Consider the following 16,637-nt stretch of genomic DNA (forward strand, 5'->3'; position numbering starts at 1 on the left):
TTGCGTGTATAATTAAATAATCCGATCCATCGCTCTCTCTCTCTCTCTCTCTCTCTTTCTCCCTTTCTCTGTCTATCTTTCTGTGTGTGGGCTGTGGAGATTTTTGTAGAATTTTAAGATTAAAGGTTAGCAACTTTTTCTTTTGTGTTTGCAAAAAAGTGACAAATGCCAAATGTCATAGAAAAAGAAGAAAACACACACACTAGAAAGAGAGCTTTAAAATTAAAGATTTACGTTACTCATTCTCCAGACTGTAGGCGGCTAAACATATCGTAGAGGGGAAACACTTTATAGGCTATGGAATCATCAAACTTCAAAACTTCCAAGCCTCTAATGCTAGATATGCTAACGTAAATCATTTCCAGATTCTATAAATATTATAGTCCGAAGAAGAGGAGAAAATATGCTCTATCAATTTGATTGTTGTTGGCTTAGCGAAATAAATAATTCATCTTTGCAAGCAGAAACTTCCAAAAATAGATATTTAAAGTGAATATTTAGGAATCTTAATGAATATAATTTGAGGGGAACTTTTAAAGGGACGAATAGCCTATGTTTACAAAGCTGGTTTCTGGGGAAACCTCGAATGAACAATTTTATTGGTTCTATAGCAAATCCCAGCTCAAATTACATTACATAATTTCAATTTCATTGCGGAATGCATTTATCCCGTTTATCTGTCACAGACAGCCTTAGGGGGGGCCTTAGTCTCAGGGCAATTTCAATGAACTTAAAGGGCAGTGCCAGGCACGGCACAGAGCGAGACGATTCCCCCTTCCGCTCGTTTTTGTCTTGCGGCCAGTCCCCGCAGCGTCGTTGTGGCCAGACGGGGAATGTCCGATATGGGGGGACAACGACAACGGCGACAAGAGAGGCAACGACTGATTAGCTTTCTATCTCCCCTCTCCTCTCTCTCCACCACTAGAAGCTTGTGAAGTCCAAGGTTAAGCCTTTATTTATTTGTGTGTGTGTGCGATAAAGGGGGCAACTTTATTTTTTAGACGCTCAACATTTTTGTGTGCACCCTTTTTCGGCTTCTTCCACTTCTTCTTTGTCTCCGCCTAAAGCTACATGAAGAGGGGTGTGGGGTGTAGGGGGTTTAAGGGAAGGTGTGCCTGCGTGTGAGTGTATGTATGTATGTATGTGTTTTTGAGACGAGAAAATCAACCCTTGAATATGGGCAACAATGAAATTTCTTAACGCACAAAAAGGAGACGAGCTTCAAGAAGGAAGAAACTTTCTCTTTGCACAAGTTGCAGTCATTGCACCCCTCCTCGTGCCCACATCTCTCTCTCACTCAATTGTCCTCTCTGTTTGTGTGTGTGTGTGTGTGTGTGTGTGTGGCACGCCCCAAAACAAGACGGTGGCAGACAACATCGTTAACATGCCCCCAGGGCACGTGGGGGATTATTTGCAGCGCCCTCAAACACCCACACAACCTCTTTTCATCCATCCATCCATCCATCCGCACACTTTGTTCTTTGTTTCTGTAACAAAGTAAAAGTTGTAAAAAATAAAGAAGAAAATGATAGGAAAGGAGAGAAATAAGATGAAGATGAACGTGAGCCTGAGCCAGAGCCAGAGCCCAGAGCACACAGAAACTGTGAACTCTCACCTCCACAGCACATGTCCTGCGTAAGCACACTCATCCCTCCTTCAACCTCCTTTATCCGCCCTTCCATCTCTCAATCTACCGTATCTGAGGCATGTCTGTCTCTCCTGCTGTTCCTTCTGCTGCGTTGCTCGCGTCTCATCTTTATCTTTTCAACATTTTCGGCATTCTGCTGCTCCTGCTCCGACTTCTTCTCTTCTCTCCTCTCCTCTCCTGCTTGTTCTTTCTTCTCATCTGTTTTATGTCTCAGCCTCAGAATTTTTTATGGTTTGTTGGCAATTTCGGGATTTACATATTCCCTTTGCCCTGCCAGTATCTTCTCCTGCCCTATCTACCCTTGGCTGCCTTGGCTCCCCTCCCTTCTTTAGCAGCCTTCTAGAACGCTTTTCTTTCCACTTATCGCACGGCTCTGACTCTCTGGACTGTAGATTGGTAGCAGGCATGGCAGGAGGGTGGGGAGGCTATCGGACAGGGCAATTTGTTAGCAAAAAGTTGCCGACTGCTGCCTCGCGGGGGTTGCTTACGGTACTTACTTGTGTGTGTGTGTGTGGTGTGTGGCGTGAACTTTTCTACGTGCCGCAAAACATGCAAATCCAACAAAATACAAACTCAGCACAAAAAACAATAAAAGAAAGAAACACAAGGCAAAGAAACAACCAACAAAAATTAAATAAAGAAAAGAAAAATTAGAGGAAAACAAAATTTTAAATAAAAAAAGAAAAATAAGATAAACAAATAAATATATAAAACGAAACATTAAAAATAATTACATATAATAATACTCTGAATAACCTCAGCAATAAATCCATTTAAACAATACTTACAGAGCCCAAGGCCAAAGACATGGATTCAGATACACTTGAAGATCTGAACAACAAAATCCGATTAAAAAGTAGCAATTTTAGAATTTTCTGGTGTGGGTTCCCCCTGAAATCGATGCCCACAAAATTGATTGAGACTTATCCCCCACTTTTCCTTATAAAGGAAGAGCATGTCCTCGAACTAAAATGCCTTTTAAAAAGAGATGTATTGGGACTCTCCCGCCTTATAGTTTTCCGTATTTTTCTGTATTCTCCCATTTATAGATGGATGCTGTGGGTGGATGGTGCTCTTTTTTTTTATTCAAAGAAACACAATATTTTGTTTGATAATATTGGAAATGCTTTTAAGATAAAATATCAAATTTAAGTTATGAAAACAATAAAATGTCTCAAGTGACCATTTTGTACCAGAAATGTATTTTCCCTGTCCCCTTTATTATTCCATTGGGTAATCTAATAAATTTTGAAATGAAAACATTGTGGTTTCCCCAGAATACACCGTCGGCACTTTCTACCGCCTCTCCTACTCTACCTGGCCTACCTAGCTGGCCCTGCCCCGCTACCTCAGTTACCACGCAGAGCGGACTCTGATAAGAATATCGAGGGTTAGTCAGCGCCCACGGGCGATAACAGAAAGAAACAGAGAGAAAAAAGTGACTGCGTTTTCTCTTATCAGAAATTGCGGTACACATAAATTATGTCAACTGTTTGAAAAAACACGAGCTATAGATATATACCCCCTGATCACTGCTGGAAGTTAGAAACTTCCCCTCACCACCAACTTTTGCTAGCGATCAAGTGACGCAACTGAAAAACTTGTATAATGAAACATTTAGGGGAAATGAGTCAGCGAGACCGCAATACAGAAGCCAATAGAAATCACATTTTGCGAGTGCGAATCGTGCTCTGTGACTGTACTGCAACGATACATAAGAGCGGTTTGAGAGGGTTAATAGGTAGGGAAAAGAATAAGAGAGGAAAGCAGGAAAGAATCTGCCAACGGGAAGATGTTTAGGGCCTGAAAACAGGACACATACCAAAATGAAGAAGTTGCACTTTGATGTGTCCTATGTGTCTTGATCTGTATCAGTGGGTTAAGCTAAAATATAATTTAATTTTAACTTAGAGGGGCCCCAGTTCCAGTAGTTTTCTGTGCCTATAACTTATGTCCCTGTTGGGTTAAGGCTTTAAGCGGATAAGAATAAAAGATTTGGGTGGGTGAGTGAAAGACCCATAGATCAAAGATTTTTCTTAAGGTTTCAGCTGGTTTTCTTTTTTATTGTTACTCTTGCATCATTTCTTCATTTTATCTTCACCTATCTCCCTCTCTTTCTATCTTGCTACCCCTCCCTACAAGTGCAGCAGCCGCAACAGCTTCATTCAAAAATGATTGAAATTTTGTTGCTCAATTTTATTTTTTCTTCTTTTTTCTTCTCATTTGGCCACAAAACGGTTGTCAGGTGCTTTTTATGGCTTTTTTTCTCTTTTTCTGGCTTTCCTTCTCTCTCTCTCTTTCTCTCTCTCTCTCTCTCTCACACACACTTCCCCACCTCTTTGTTTCTATCTCCCTCTTAAAGGTCAATTCGTTTGCGTTTGGTTTTTTGTGGGCTTTTACTGGGGGGGTTTGCTTTTGAAATGAGTCACATTTTCAATTCACACGCACACACAGATACACCGATACTCCCCAAATACAAATACAAATACAAACACAGACTGATGGGAGTGGGGTAGGGGCAGGGGTAGTGGTAGTGCTTCGTTAGATTAAGCTTCAGTTTGCTTTAGTTGTTAAATTTCATTGTTTTGTGCGGCCCCACGGCCCCACGACCCAGTCCAGTGCTGTGTTTTGTTGGGCAGTGTAATTAACGTAGGCGTTTTGTTTGCACTCCGCCGGCTAGCGCTGCTCTGGGGACACATTTGTCTCGTGGCAACGTCATCTCTCTTTCTCTCTCTCCCTCTCTGTCTGTCTGTGACTCCCTTCTCTCTGCCCTTCTCTTTTCCACTATCTCTGGCTCTGACTCCGGGCCTGTGGCTCATGTGGCGTATGAGTGATAAAACATTTCCCATTAATCGCTCGCCCAGAAACAACAACAACAACAGCAGCAACAGCAACCAGTCACAAGCCAAAAGAGGAGAAACAACACTGCAGCAGGTGCACCTTTCGGTGGGTAAAGGCGGGGAATTTCAAAGGGTTAATCAGTTGCAACACGCGGATGTTTGGGAGGGTTAACAGTTGCAGCAGCAAGGTGGTGGGGTATTGCTCTTGTGGCGCCTCATCGTGTTTGATTTTGTAGAGGGGCCAGCGATTGTGGCCTCCGCCTTTTGGATGGGGTTTTGGTTTTTGGTTTTGGGGCTCTGTTTGGGAAATGGAGTTGTTTCGCATTTAGCTAATTGTTAATGGATTGGAATTGGAATTGCAACCGCAGTGGAAGTTGCAGTTTCAGTTGCAGGAGGAATAGTTGCACTGTGGAATGTGCATGCCTTTAATTCTTTTAGATAATCCCAGCGGATACTCCCGAAGCCAGGAGATAGTTCTCATTCTATACAAATTCTTAAATATGGAATTGTTTTAGTTGCCTTTTTTCACTTGCCCCTTGGAGGCTTTCCGCCTCTTTAGTAAATATTTCCTCGAATTTTGCACTAACTAAAGATACAAAGGAGTGGCACTTCCGACACCACACATCACACTCCCACCCACCCATTAGCCCATTCCCCTTCTCTCAGAATTTGATAGAGTGACCAGAAAACCACTTAGAGAAATATAAAAAGGGAAGGAGATATGGTGAGTGATAGAGAGAGAGAGAGAGAGAGAGAGAGAGGGGATGCCAGCATAAAATGTAGGTTTTGTGCTCGAAATGTTGGCTTTTAGCAGAAGTTTTCCTTTTCCGTAGCACCCCTCCCCCTTGCATTACATATATGGCTGGATAGAGGGTTGCGGCTAGGGGGGAGGGGACCCACACAAACACTTCTTCACTTCCGGTCTATCTAAGAGAAGGAGACAGACACACTTAAGGGAGAAGAAGTGTCAAGAAATCGTCTTTGCTTTCTTTTTTGTCAGCTTGCAAATTAAATTTAAATACCCGCATGATTCTCACTCAAATGAAAGACAGAGGGGGGAGGAAGAGTGAGTGAGTGAGAGAGAGAGAATGTAGAGGAGTGTGTCTGTTTCTGAAGAGGGAAGAGGCCTCACTGTATCTTCTGTTACTTGAGGAGTACAAAACGCGTGTGTGTTTTTTGTATTTTGTCATCTTTTCGGGGTCTCTGTGTTTTTCTCTCTTTCTCTCTTTGGATCTGTGTGTGAGATTGACACTTGTGTGTGTGTGTGTGTGTGTGTGTGTGAAGTGCTCTTCACTATTCTGTGTGTGTGTTGTGTGTGTATGTGCCCTCATCCATCTTCTAGGCCTCACTCTCCTCTCTCCCTCTTTTCTTTTTCGCTCGTGTTTAAGTTAAGTGTTACTTCCGCTACACATACACTTCCACACACACGCACATTCACATTCCCACTCGCAGAGATTCAAAGTATTCATTGTGTCGAGACTCGTTTCATTCATTATTTATGGTGGGGAGAGACAGCGAAGAGTGACAGAGAAGCCTAACAGAGAAGAGAGTGGCATGGAGCGGGGTGGGATATGCATATGTAGCGGATTTGTTTTTCATTCTTCTCTCATTGTATCGTCGGCTTTAGGCTTCGGACTTCAGGTTTCAGGCTTAATTAAATTTAAATGTGGCGGCATATTTGTGTTTAATTGTGAGCCAGTGAGAGGACGGTGGACTGTGTGTGGTGAGGGGAGTGAAAGAAAGTGTGAAGAGGGAGAGGAGATCCATTTGACCATTCTTTTAACACTCGCTTCCGATCACGTTCTTTGGCAATATTTTACACAAATGTATTTGCACGATATGATTTATTGTTTGCAATTGCCTTTGCTTTTCTTTCTTTTCTCTTTCCTTTACATTTTCCCCACCGTTTTCCTTCCTTTTTCTTCTCTTTCACCCTCATGTTTCCCCACTCTTTTTCTCTTCCTTAAAGGGACGATTTTCCCTCCCACTCGATGACTTTTTCTGCACGTTTTCCCATAAATTACTCGTATTTTCTGCCCCAAGTGCAGAAATATGTTTCCTCTCTCTATCATTCCCACCCCGTTGGACGTACATTGTGCCCACACTTTCAGCGATTAGTGGTCAGTGCCACTAATGTGGCAATGTGTATAAACATCATGCGCCATATATCAGGCAATAACCATCCGCAATTTTATACATTATATTATGATATATGAAAGTCTCATGACTTTTAGATGGGACTCTACACTCAGAAATGTTCAAAGATGGCTCTTGAAATTTCTCTTCTCTTCATTTTTAGTCATTCAAAAGTTCTCCAATCTTGAAAGTTTGGGGAATTTCCTACCCCAAGATACTGCAAATTTCTTTATTAAATTCAAGCAAATTTCTAGAAATATCCCAAGTAAACATAATAAATTTGTCATATCCCTTAGGAGCTATAAAAACCATCTACGGGAAATTCCGTTTAAATGATATTTTAAACCTATTTCTAAGCAACTCTGAAGCGTTTTATCTTCGTTTACTTCTATAACATTTTCTCATGATAAATTTCTGGGAATTTTCATCTAAAATTTCAAGAAATATTTCATATTTTTAGACTTGGGTTCTGGGAAACTCTTTCAACCCTTTTAAGCCCCAGCGGAATATTCACAAAAACCCTCACTTCATCTTCCTTTCCTTTGTGTTAATCGTTTCCATTTTTCAAGTGTCATTTCTGAGGGAATTTTCACTGTCCATCTCTGTACTCTTTTCTTGGTGCTGCTGCTGTGGAGTTTTCCCATTTCCATTTCCATGTTTACGTTTTCTTAGTTCCGCTGTTGTGGAGCTTTCCCTTTGCATGCCCCCACCCTCGTTCCTTCTCGTTCTTCTGTTGTGGACACTTTTCAATTGAATTACCATTTGATTGATATTCCCTGACTAATTTGGTCAATGTTATTATACCTTACCGCCAACCCGCCAACCCGACATCGCTTCACACTTTGCCCCCCTCTTTTCATTCTTCATTTGGAGGTGGGGGGTCTGATGATGATGCTGCTGCTGCTGCTGCTGCCATTAGCAATTTGTGCAGATGCCAATCAGAGTGGGTTAAAACCTTTCTGCAGAAATGGAAGGCCTTCTGGGGAAGGGTCACAGAAATTGACAGGAGCAATTATGAAAAATGGAGAAAGAGAGAGGGGACGGGGGGAATGTTTCTGGATTGATATTACACCTGACAACAGATTCCAGCCTCTGCCTCTTGGCTGCTTGGTGGGCCCCTAATGCATTTCCGAGTACCCCTATTAGAAGTTGTCTCCCCCCCATTTCTAATGAACTTTTTGCTTCTCCAAATGAACTTTGGCCTTAGGTTAGAAAATTTACATTGGAATTGATGGAAAAACATGGATTATATAAGCAGTTTTCCCCCCGTAGCGTGCCACAGCAACAGCAGCAACAGGAGCAGCAGCAGCAGCAGCAGCAGCAGCAGCAGCAGAACTCATCATCAGCTCTCTCTCTGTATCTCTATTAATATTCCATTTCCGTGCTAAAAGCTTCAATTAAAATCTTATTTACTTGCATTTTACCTCAGGAGGAAATGCTCTTTTGGAAGGAAGGGAGCGAGGTAGGTTGGCTCCTACGGAGGGCATGGAGATGGACAACAAGCAACAACTACTATCCCTCTCTCGCTCAATCGTTCATGGATTTAATGCTTAAATGTGTTCAGCCAACAGACTGAACAGAACAGAGAAACGCTTGGGGAGACACAGAGAGAGCGAGAGAGAGAGAAAGACCTGGAGACAACCGACGAGGCACCAGACAAGGCGGAGGTTGGCCCCACTGCACTTAACTCCCCCTGATTCTGTCTCGCTCTTGTTTTCGTTCCCTTTCTTTAACACTCTATCTCTCTCTGTCCCTTTCTGTCTTTCTGCTTCTGTCTGTTTGTCTGTCTGTCTGCTGGTCAGCTCTCCGCCTTTCCCCGCTTAAATCTCGTTGTACATTTTGTGTCTGCTTTTGCCACCGGACCACCGACGACTAATCGCGCTAAAATGCTTTTAGTGTTTCATTTAGCGATAAATTTCACTCTTTTTGTAGTTACCCCTCTCTCTCTCTCTCTCTCTCTATCTATCTATCTATCTATCTACCTGTGTCGTTCCGCTCTCCCATTTTAACAGATAATTTCGAGTGTTATTTCTGGGAAATATTTGAGAGTATTCCAAAAGTATTTATTAAAAGCCTGCCTGCTGACTGTGCAATCAGTGCAAACATTTCTAGAGTCTCACATTTGAAAGAGTGATTCATGTGATTCGAATGCTTATGAATGTTGTGAGTGATATTCGTTGGTCAACAGCATCGATAGGGCACCCACTTATCGTCAATAATTCACTCGAAAGGAGAGGGCTGTGTGGGGGATGGGGCGTTAATTGAAATATAATCACGCATACTCCTATTGAATATTTCTCTGACAAAAGAAAGAAAAGAATAGAAGAACCAAATACCCGTTTCAAGGAAAATTTCGATATATTTGTGGCAATGAAAGTATCTATCTAAATTATAAATGATAGCTGGTAGACTCTGTATAGCAATTATCATGGTTATAGCTACTTAGCGTCTGTTTCTTTATTGTCCTTCTTTGCTTCTGCTTTTTGTTCAGTTTTCGCATTGTTTTTCCCCATTTTCATTGCCTGTTTTGTCTCTTTGCTGCTGTTGCTTTGTAAAAAGTAGTACCCACATATTCCCTGTATTATTTTGTTCTTCCTTCATCTTTCTCTCCTTTTCTACTTCCCTCCGCTCACACACACACACTCTCTCTCTCTCTCTCTCTCTCTCTTTATCTCAATTGAGTTATGTTCTTTAATTCAATAAAATTATTGCATTTTATTGAGCCACCAAGTCGCCAAGTGGCCCCCAAGCAAAGCATCGAGTCGCGCGAGTCTCGAGTTTTGTGACTATTTTCCATATCCCACCCACACATTTCTCTACTAGCATTCAAGCAAATACCCACCCACTTGAGAGATCACTGCTGCGGCAGGGGCTGTTCCTCTAGCTGTATCTGTAACTGTATTTTATATATGTATCTCTGTCTGCTGCTGCCTGCTGCTGCTGCTCATGTGAGAGTATCTGGCGGTGACATGAATTTTCAACTGTGAACCGGCGACCAGTGAGGCATGCTCTCGGATTACAAGTCTCTTCTCCCCTCCCTGTTGCTGCCACATTTCAATATCAGACATGTCTTTTCCTATCTGTCATATACTTTTTTTTTTTTACCCGTTACCTCGTACGTGTAGTATCTTTGTGTATCTGTGTGAAGCAACAAAATGTTGTTTGCGGTTAAGTTGGGGATTGTGCAACTCTCTGGGTGTGGGGCGGAATGACGGAATTTCCAGGGTACCCAACATTTGTGGGGAGATTCCCTTATGTACACTTCTTAATTTATGAAAGAAAATAATGGAAATTTTCATCAAATATTAAAAATATAATTAAATCTAAAAAGTAGTTATGCTTAATTTCAAATGTGTTCTTCACATATTTCAGCTAAAGAATATAATTTCAAAGCAAACTAAACAATTTCTAAGCAATTTTCTTGAAGTTTTCCCCCCAGAAACTTATTCTTCGAGATTCGGCAGAGTCTGCTTTAATCTTGTGGCAATTGTTTAGATAATTTATCTGTGCTTTTGGTTAGCCCTTACTGTCGCTCTTCTCTCTCTGTTTGTTTGCTTCCCGTCTCTCATCATCATAGCACGTGCTCATTCCGTCAACGAATTCCAGATAAAACCCCAAAAAAATAATAGAATAGAAAAGCCCAACAGCAACCCCGCTCCCAACTTTTGCCGAATCACGTAGAATAAACAGAGAAACGGGGAACCTTTTTGCTTGATTGGAAGTGGGAAGTCTTTTGCAATCACAGAGGCCGATGGGGAGGCCCTCTGATGATTCCTCAATCTCTCTGTGTTTTGATTAAATTTCTCGTTCTCTTTCATAAATTATGCAAATTTTTGCATTGAAAAAAAGGCTTAAATATAGGTATATAAAATATTGTCAACAGTTTATCTTCCTCTTGTTTTTCGGCGCAAAATGTATTTATATTTTTATTATACAAGAAATATTCAAAAAATAATATGCCAAACAATGCGAAATTCGTTTTATAAATAAAACAAAGTGCAAGGCAATGCAGATTCACGATTCGTGTCGTCGGAAATGTGCACAGAAAAGCAGAAAAGCCCCATGAAAATTTTCGCAAAATGTAGCCAGAAACAAAAACAAGGAAAAACCAACCTCTGGTTAAACATTAAACAGTTAATGTTGAATCAATCATGTGGCAGCAGCAACGATAATAAAAACCGAAATTAAATAAACGAAAAACAGTAAAAAAAAATATCAATAGAAAATATTATGAAAACGAGAAGGAACGTGCGAGTCGCTTCTGGGGACGCGACTCTACTTATACCCGTACTCAGTCAGTATATACATTTTTGATCTTATGATTTTTTAGAATTTTAGAAAAAAAAAAAATTTTACATTTTACATTTTTTTGCTACATCTGATATCTACATCTACATCTACAATGTATATTCTACATCTAACATGTAGATTGTACAATGTACATGCTCCATTTAGATTCTACATCTCCTCCGCTAGGGGTTGCTCGCGCACTGAACGCGGCAGAGTGTGCGAGCGAGAAGGAAAATGAGTTTCGTTGTCGTCGTCGGGAGGGGGGACAGGGGAAGCAACTGAAAATTAATTTCTTCATTCTGGCTATAATTATGATCCGATCTGATTCAGATTCGGCAGTCTGGTAGGTATGGGCATTTTCTACGATACTGCGTTTTTAGTTTTATCGTATCTTTAAAAATGTGCCTGCCACAGATTTTCGTTCTTTGTGGGGGCGGAAGGGGGCGGGGCAAAATTTTGAAATACACTTGTAGCAGTGTGATATCACATGAGTGTGGAAAACAAATTTGGTTGCCCTAGCTCTTATAGTCTCTGAGATCTAGGCGCTCAACAAGACGGACAGACAGACAGACGGACAGACGGACAGACGGACAGACAGACATGGCTCTATCGACTCGGCTATTGATGCTGATCAAGAATATATATACTTTATGGGGTCGGAAACGTTTCCTTCTCTGCGTTACACACATCCACTTTTACCACAAATCTAATATACCCCTTAACTCTTTTTTGAGTACGGGTATAAAAATATGAAAATAATCTGCAGAATTGTGGCCTCAAAATGAAACAGAAAAGTGAAAACTTAATTGCCTGAAAAATGGCATAGAATTTTATTAAATATTTTCCTCATTTATTTATAAATGAAAATGAACTTGGATTTCGAACAAATGAGGCCCCCATATTTATGGGTTCGCTAGAAATTGCATTGCGGATGGGGGATTAGAAATATTCTTGGAAATTGATTCATAAATTCATTCACATTCCCATGATAAGATTTCGAAACCCAACAATCATTGCAATCATACAATCATTTAGCTCTGTTTCCCTTATCAATCATGATCAGATCATAAAAGCCTGGCAAACAAAGAGTTTTTAGAGCCTGCATGTCCCATTGAAGGTCAAAGGATGAATGAACTTTTTCGCTACGAAATGGAAACAAAGGCGAAATGGAAATGTCTTTAAACCTGAAAAACCTCGTGGGTGTAGATGATAAAGAGAGCAGAATGGGGAAAAAGGAGACCTCTCTCTCTCTGTCTATCGATTGAGTGCCTGCAAATATTTCTGATGATTTTGTGGGCGGGTAAATATTTCATACATTTTTGCTTCATTTTATTTTTTGGCTGGTGAGGAAAATTCCAGCTGCCACAGCAGCAGATGATACGAAAATTCTTGGAAATGCTCTCTCCCCCTTTCTCGCTGGCTGGCATTGGCCTCTGAACCCCTGGAACGCCTGACTTTTGCCACCTGCCACCTCTGCAGCATGACTTGCGTCAATTATTGGGTGGGGAAATGGTATTCTCCCTCTTCTCGGATGGGATAACGGCTAACATTTCCTCCTGTCTTTTTGGCATTCGCATGAATATTCAGCCATCTATCGTATCTTTCAGTTTTGTGTCAGCTTTCCTCCTTCCCCTCCTCCTCCTCCTCCTCGTTTCTCCTGCTACGCATTTAATTTATATAAGTCACGTGAGAGGCATTTTTATGTGGGTTTTCCTTTCACCCTTGCAATCAGATGGAAAATTTTGGGATTAGGGCCCCTCCCCTCTCCTTGCCCTGTTTTGCTTTTTGCTCTTTGATTTGATGACTTTTCATCCCTCGCATCCCCCCAAAAAAAAGGGGAAGTGTTCTCTGGAACAGGAAGTGAAGCGGTCCTTCGGTGTTACTTTAGCAGTCAAGAGCGTGGCTCCCTCGAATGATGGTTGTCCGACCAGGCTTTCCTTTCCTCTGGTTAACCAAATTCGAGGGACAGATTTGAGCCTTGAAGTGCTTGGACAAATGCGCTTAATAAATGTCAAGAAATCTCTTGATGGAGTGGATTTCTGAGACTGATTTACTGACTGGGAAATATTGCTCGACTCGTGCAACCTCAAGAGAGGCGAGCAAGAAAAGACTTAAATGAATTATATTTTATATGTGGCTGTAGCTGTGGCTCTGGCTCTGGCGACATCCATAAATCATACCCAAAGTCCATTTGTATTTCGCACTTCTGTTTCTGGCGGCGGCACGTGACTCGACGAGACCCCCCCACAAACGACGGATGGATCTCCGATCTCGGTTTCTGCTTCTGAGAATCTTTTCGCTAATGCTTTTTAATGGAGATGTTAACATGAGTGGAGACTGGAGATGGGGAGGAAGGGAGATGTGTGTGTGTGTGTGTGTGTGGCTTTGGTTGGAAATGGATCACAATCACACCTTGAAGTTTGCAGGTTCCTAATTCTTTGAATTTTGGTTTCTCTTTGGGTTTTATTTGTTCTTTTTCAATTAACAGTGAAAACTGGTTTAAAGGGTACAAACAGCAAGTGGAACGGAGTATAAAAAGTAGATGGGAAGGGGAATGGAATGTTCGATATCAAGACATAATTATTTTGCTTATTTGCCCCCATCCAAAGTATTTAGATCGAAGCCTTGTGGCTTTCCATTATAAAGAGGCCTTACTGTACTTGCAATTTGCAACTGTATCTGTCATTTGCTTCAATCTTTCGATGAATGGAAATTTATTGTGAAATTCTATTGATATTCCCTTGGGCTTTTTCCACTCAAAGATTTCCACTCATTCCATTCTGCTCCCTCTCCCTTTACCTGACTCTACACTTGACCCCTTTTAAGTGGAAAATTTTAGGGGCTTAAGAGCGAACAACAGACAGGCAAATAAATGCCCCCACCCCACCAACTGTCGTCTGTCAATCTTCATAATCGATATCTGAAAAAGACATCAGCGAGCCCATCGTCAGAGCCCTCCTCAGACCCATATCAAAATAGTTTGTGCCAATACCTTTCCATGGGCTCCAGCTCCTGCCTGAACATATCCCATGGCTCTGCCTCTCCATGAAGCTTTGTCCTTGCTCTGCCTCCCTCCCTGCTACTCGCCTCTAACCATTAAGCTCTCTTTTATGCCTCCTAAATCCCCACCTGCCATCATAATCCGTGAACATTTGTCTAATCTCCTAAAAAATAAATAAAAAAACAAGGAGGAGAAGCGAGTGCCGAACCAAACGAAATGGCGGGCCATAAGTTTTGAGGACATTAAGAATTGCGTGTTCCTTTGCCATCGTCATCGAAGACGACATCGTTTGTTGTTTTGTCGTCCTGCCATCTGTTCTTCCTTTGTGGCTCCCTCCTTTTCGTCCTTGACTATTCTTTAGCCTCTATCCCCCCTTCTTCTGCTGTCTTCCTACCATTTGTCTGTGAGGCAATCAAAAAGTTGCGCTTATGCCATTAAAATGGTATTTTTAGTTTTTTGTTTCGCTTTCGGGGGTTTCCCCTTTACCTGCCTCCTCCCTCCTACTGCTGCTCTTGTTGGGGTACCTCCCTACCTATCCTCTCATCTGCTTTTACTCCTATCCTGTGCTGCTGTCTCGTGGCAGTGCAATAAATAAGTAAACAAATTAAATGCGCATAAATAATCGCCCAAAGAGAGGGGTTAACACATCCAAAAAACTATCATCGTGTGCTAATGTGTGCTGCTTATACGAGCGGTAAGAGAAAGAGGAAGTGTAGCACAAGAACCGGGAACCGGAGGGGGAGCAATGGAAGAACACTTGTCCAAAGTCTCAGGGCACACGTTGTGGGCCACACACAAAAAGCGGAAGAGAATTATAAAGGGAAGACAGCCATCGGAGAGCAAAAGGCAAAGAGTTGATAGAAGAGAAAGGGAATGAGAAAGAAAATAAATATTTAATAGAGGAGAGGGAGAGAGAAAAAGAATTAGAGACAACTTTCGAATTTGCGCGCAGAAATTCGCAGCGTAAAATTTTTTGCAAATGACGCAATTTTTTTTTCAAACAAAATTAATACACAAAAAACCACAAAAAAAAGAAGCGAGCGAATAACGAATAGCAACCATAAAAACAGCAAAGCCAAAGGGAACCGGGGGAAAATGAAATAAAATGCAAAAAAAAAAAAGAAAACGGCAGCCAACTTGTCGTTTGGCCGATTTTGGCGTGACACACATAAAAAAAAGAAATATATAGTAGTGGTATCTGTAGTTTGTGGTGTATCTGTGTATCTGAAAGTGTGTGTGCGTGTGTGTTTCTGTCTGGGGGTTTCATGTGTAGTTTATGCGCTGATTTGCCGGTTCGTTGTCCGTCGTTCCGTTGGTTGCTGTGCGCATAAAATTATTAGAACGATATAATTTCATTATCAGACAGAGAGTCACACACAGGCACAGGCCACAAAGAGAAAGAGCCACAGGGGCACAGAGGCACAGAGTCACAGGGGCAAAGACAGCGACAGCGACAGAGACAGAGGCAACCGAATGCTAAGAATGCGCGGAAAGTTCATTGGCACACAACAGGGCGTATGAGTGTTTTTTTTTTTCTTCTTTCTTTCTTCTCGTGTGTTTTTTTCGCTGACTTTGCGAACAACAATAACAGAAAAATAAAAGACGTGCAATTTACTGGAGGAGGAATTTATTATTTAATTATGTTTTTGCATGCGCCCAGACAGAGAGAATTTTCTTTGTAGAGAAGATTAAACTGTACTTAAAATGTATCTCATGGATGTGATCTAAAGAGCTGATTAAAGGGGATGTCCCCTTGCTGTACAAGGCAGAGGGAGAGTGATTCTGAATTTCGGCCGCTGATGCGTGACTGCAAATAAAACCCCAAAAAGGGAAGTCAAGGAGTCGCACCTCTCGAAAAGAGCACCTGTCGTGACAAAATAGATAGATTTGCTCTCCAACTGAGTAGCGTCACTCAATCCTTCTTTACTGACTTACGGGAAAAAGCTGTCTGCATGTGGATTCGTTCTTCTCCCAATCGAATGAGAGAACAAACCGACTGAAAACTCATTTAAAAATCTCATTTTTATCCAAGTGCATTCAGTGGCACTGCAAACCAAATTGAAATACAAATTTAAATGCTTATTCCACGGTTTTTTTTATCTGCTTTCTGTCTGCAACTTAAATTTGACCCACAAATTGCCGCAATAGCCACTGGCTGACATGAGCATCGACCATTGAGAATGTTTTCGCTTGTTTAAATCTTTTTTCTGGATCAATTAGAGAGCAACGCTAGCAGCGGTTCCGCCCGCCTCCCTTCCCAACACTCTACCCTAGCCATGCAAATGGATTTGTGGTTGGGTGCAAAAGTTTGCCAAAAAAAAAAATAGTACGCACCCTTAACCCCTTTTGCTGCACTCCTTTGCAGAGAGAGGGCGAAATGTTTCGCTTGATTTTCGGTTTTGCATTTTACGGGAATTTTCCCGAGTTGAACTTTTGGTATGGTTTTCCTCTGCCTTTCTTCTACTTCTCCCACACTTCCCTGTCTCCCCCCCTGGTTATGCATATTTCAGCGTTTGCGCTCGAATAAAATAATGTTTTTTGGCAAATTTTCAAAAATGTATCTCAATGGCAGCGGAGGCATGAGCAAGGAGGAAAAGCCTTTTGTTTGTTGCATACAAATTTTATAGATTTTCAACGCCTTCCTTCGAGTGCCAAAATATCCTGCAGCCGAGTCCTGGCAGGCAGTACCATCTCTCTGTCTCTCTCTGGCGCACATGTGTAG

At 41.6% G+C, this 16,637-nt stretch overlaps 1 protein-coding gene across 22 annotated transcripts in view; it reads left to right on the forward strand.

The window, feature by feature from the left end:
- LOC111073978 (protein alan shepard) overlaps nucleotides 1-16,637 on the forward strand; it is a 147,832-nt gene that overhangs the window by 119,671 nt on the left and 11,524 nt on the right. The window lies entirely within an intron of this gene.

Source organism: Drosophila obscura, unplaced genomic scaffold (genome assembly GCF_018151105.1).
Source record: "Drosophila obscura isolate BZ-5 IFL unplaced genomic scaffold, ASM1815110v1 contig_30, whole genome shotgun sequence".
In the NCBI taxonomy this organism is placed as follows: Eukaryota; Metazoa; Arthropoda; class Insecta; order Diptera; family Drosophilidae; genus Drosophila; species Drosophila obscura.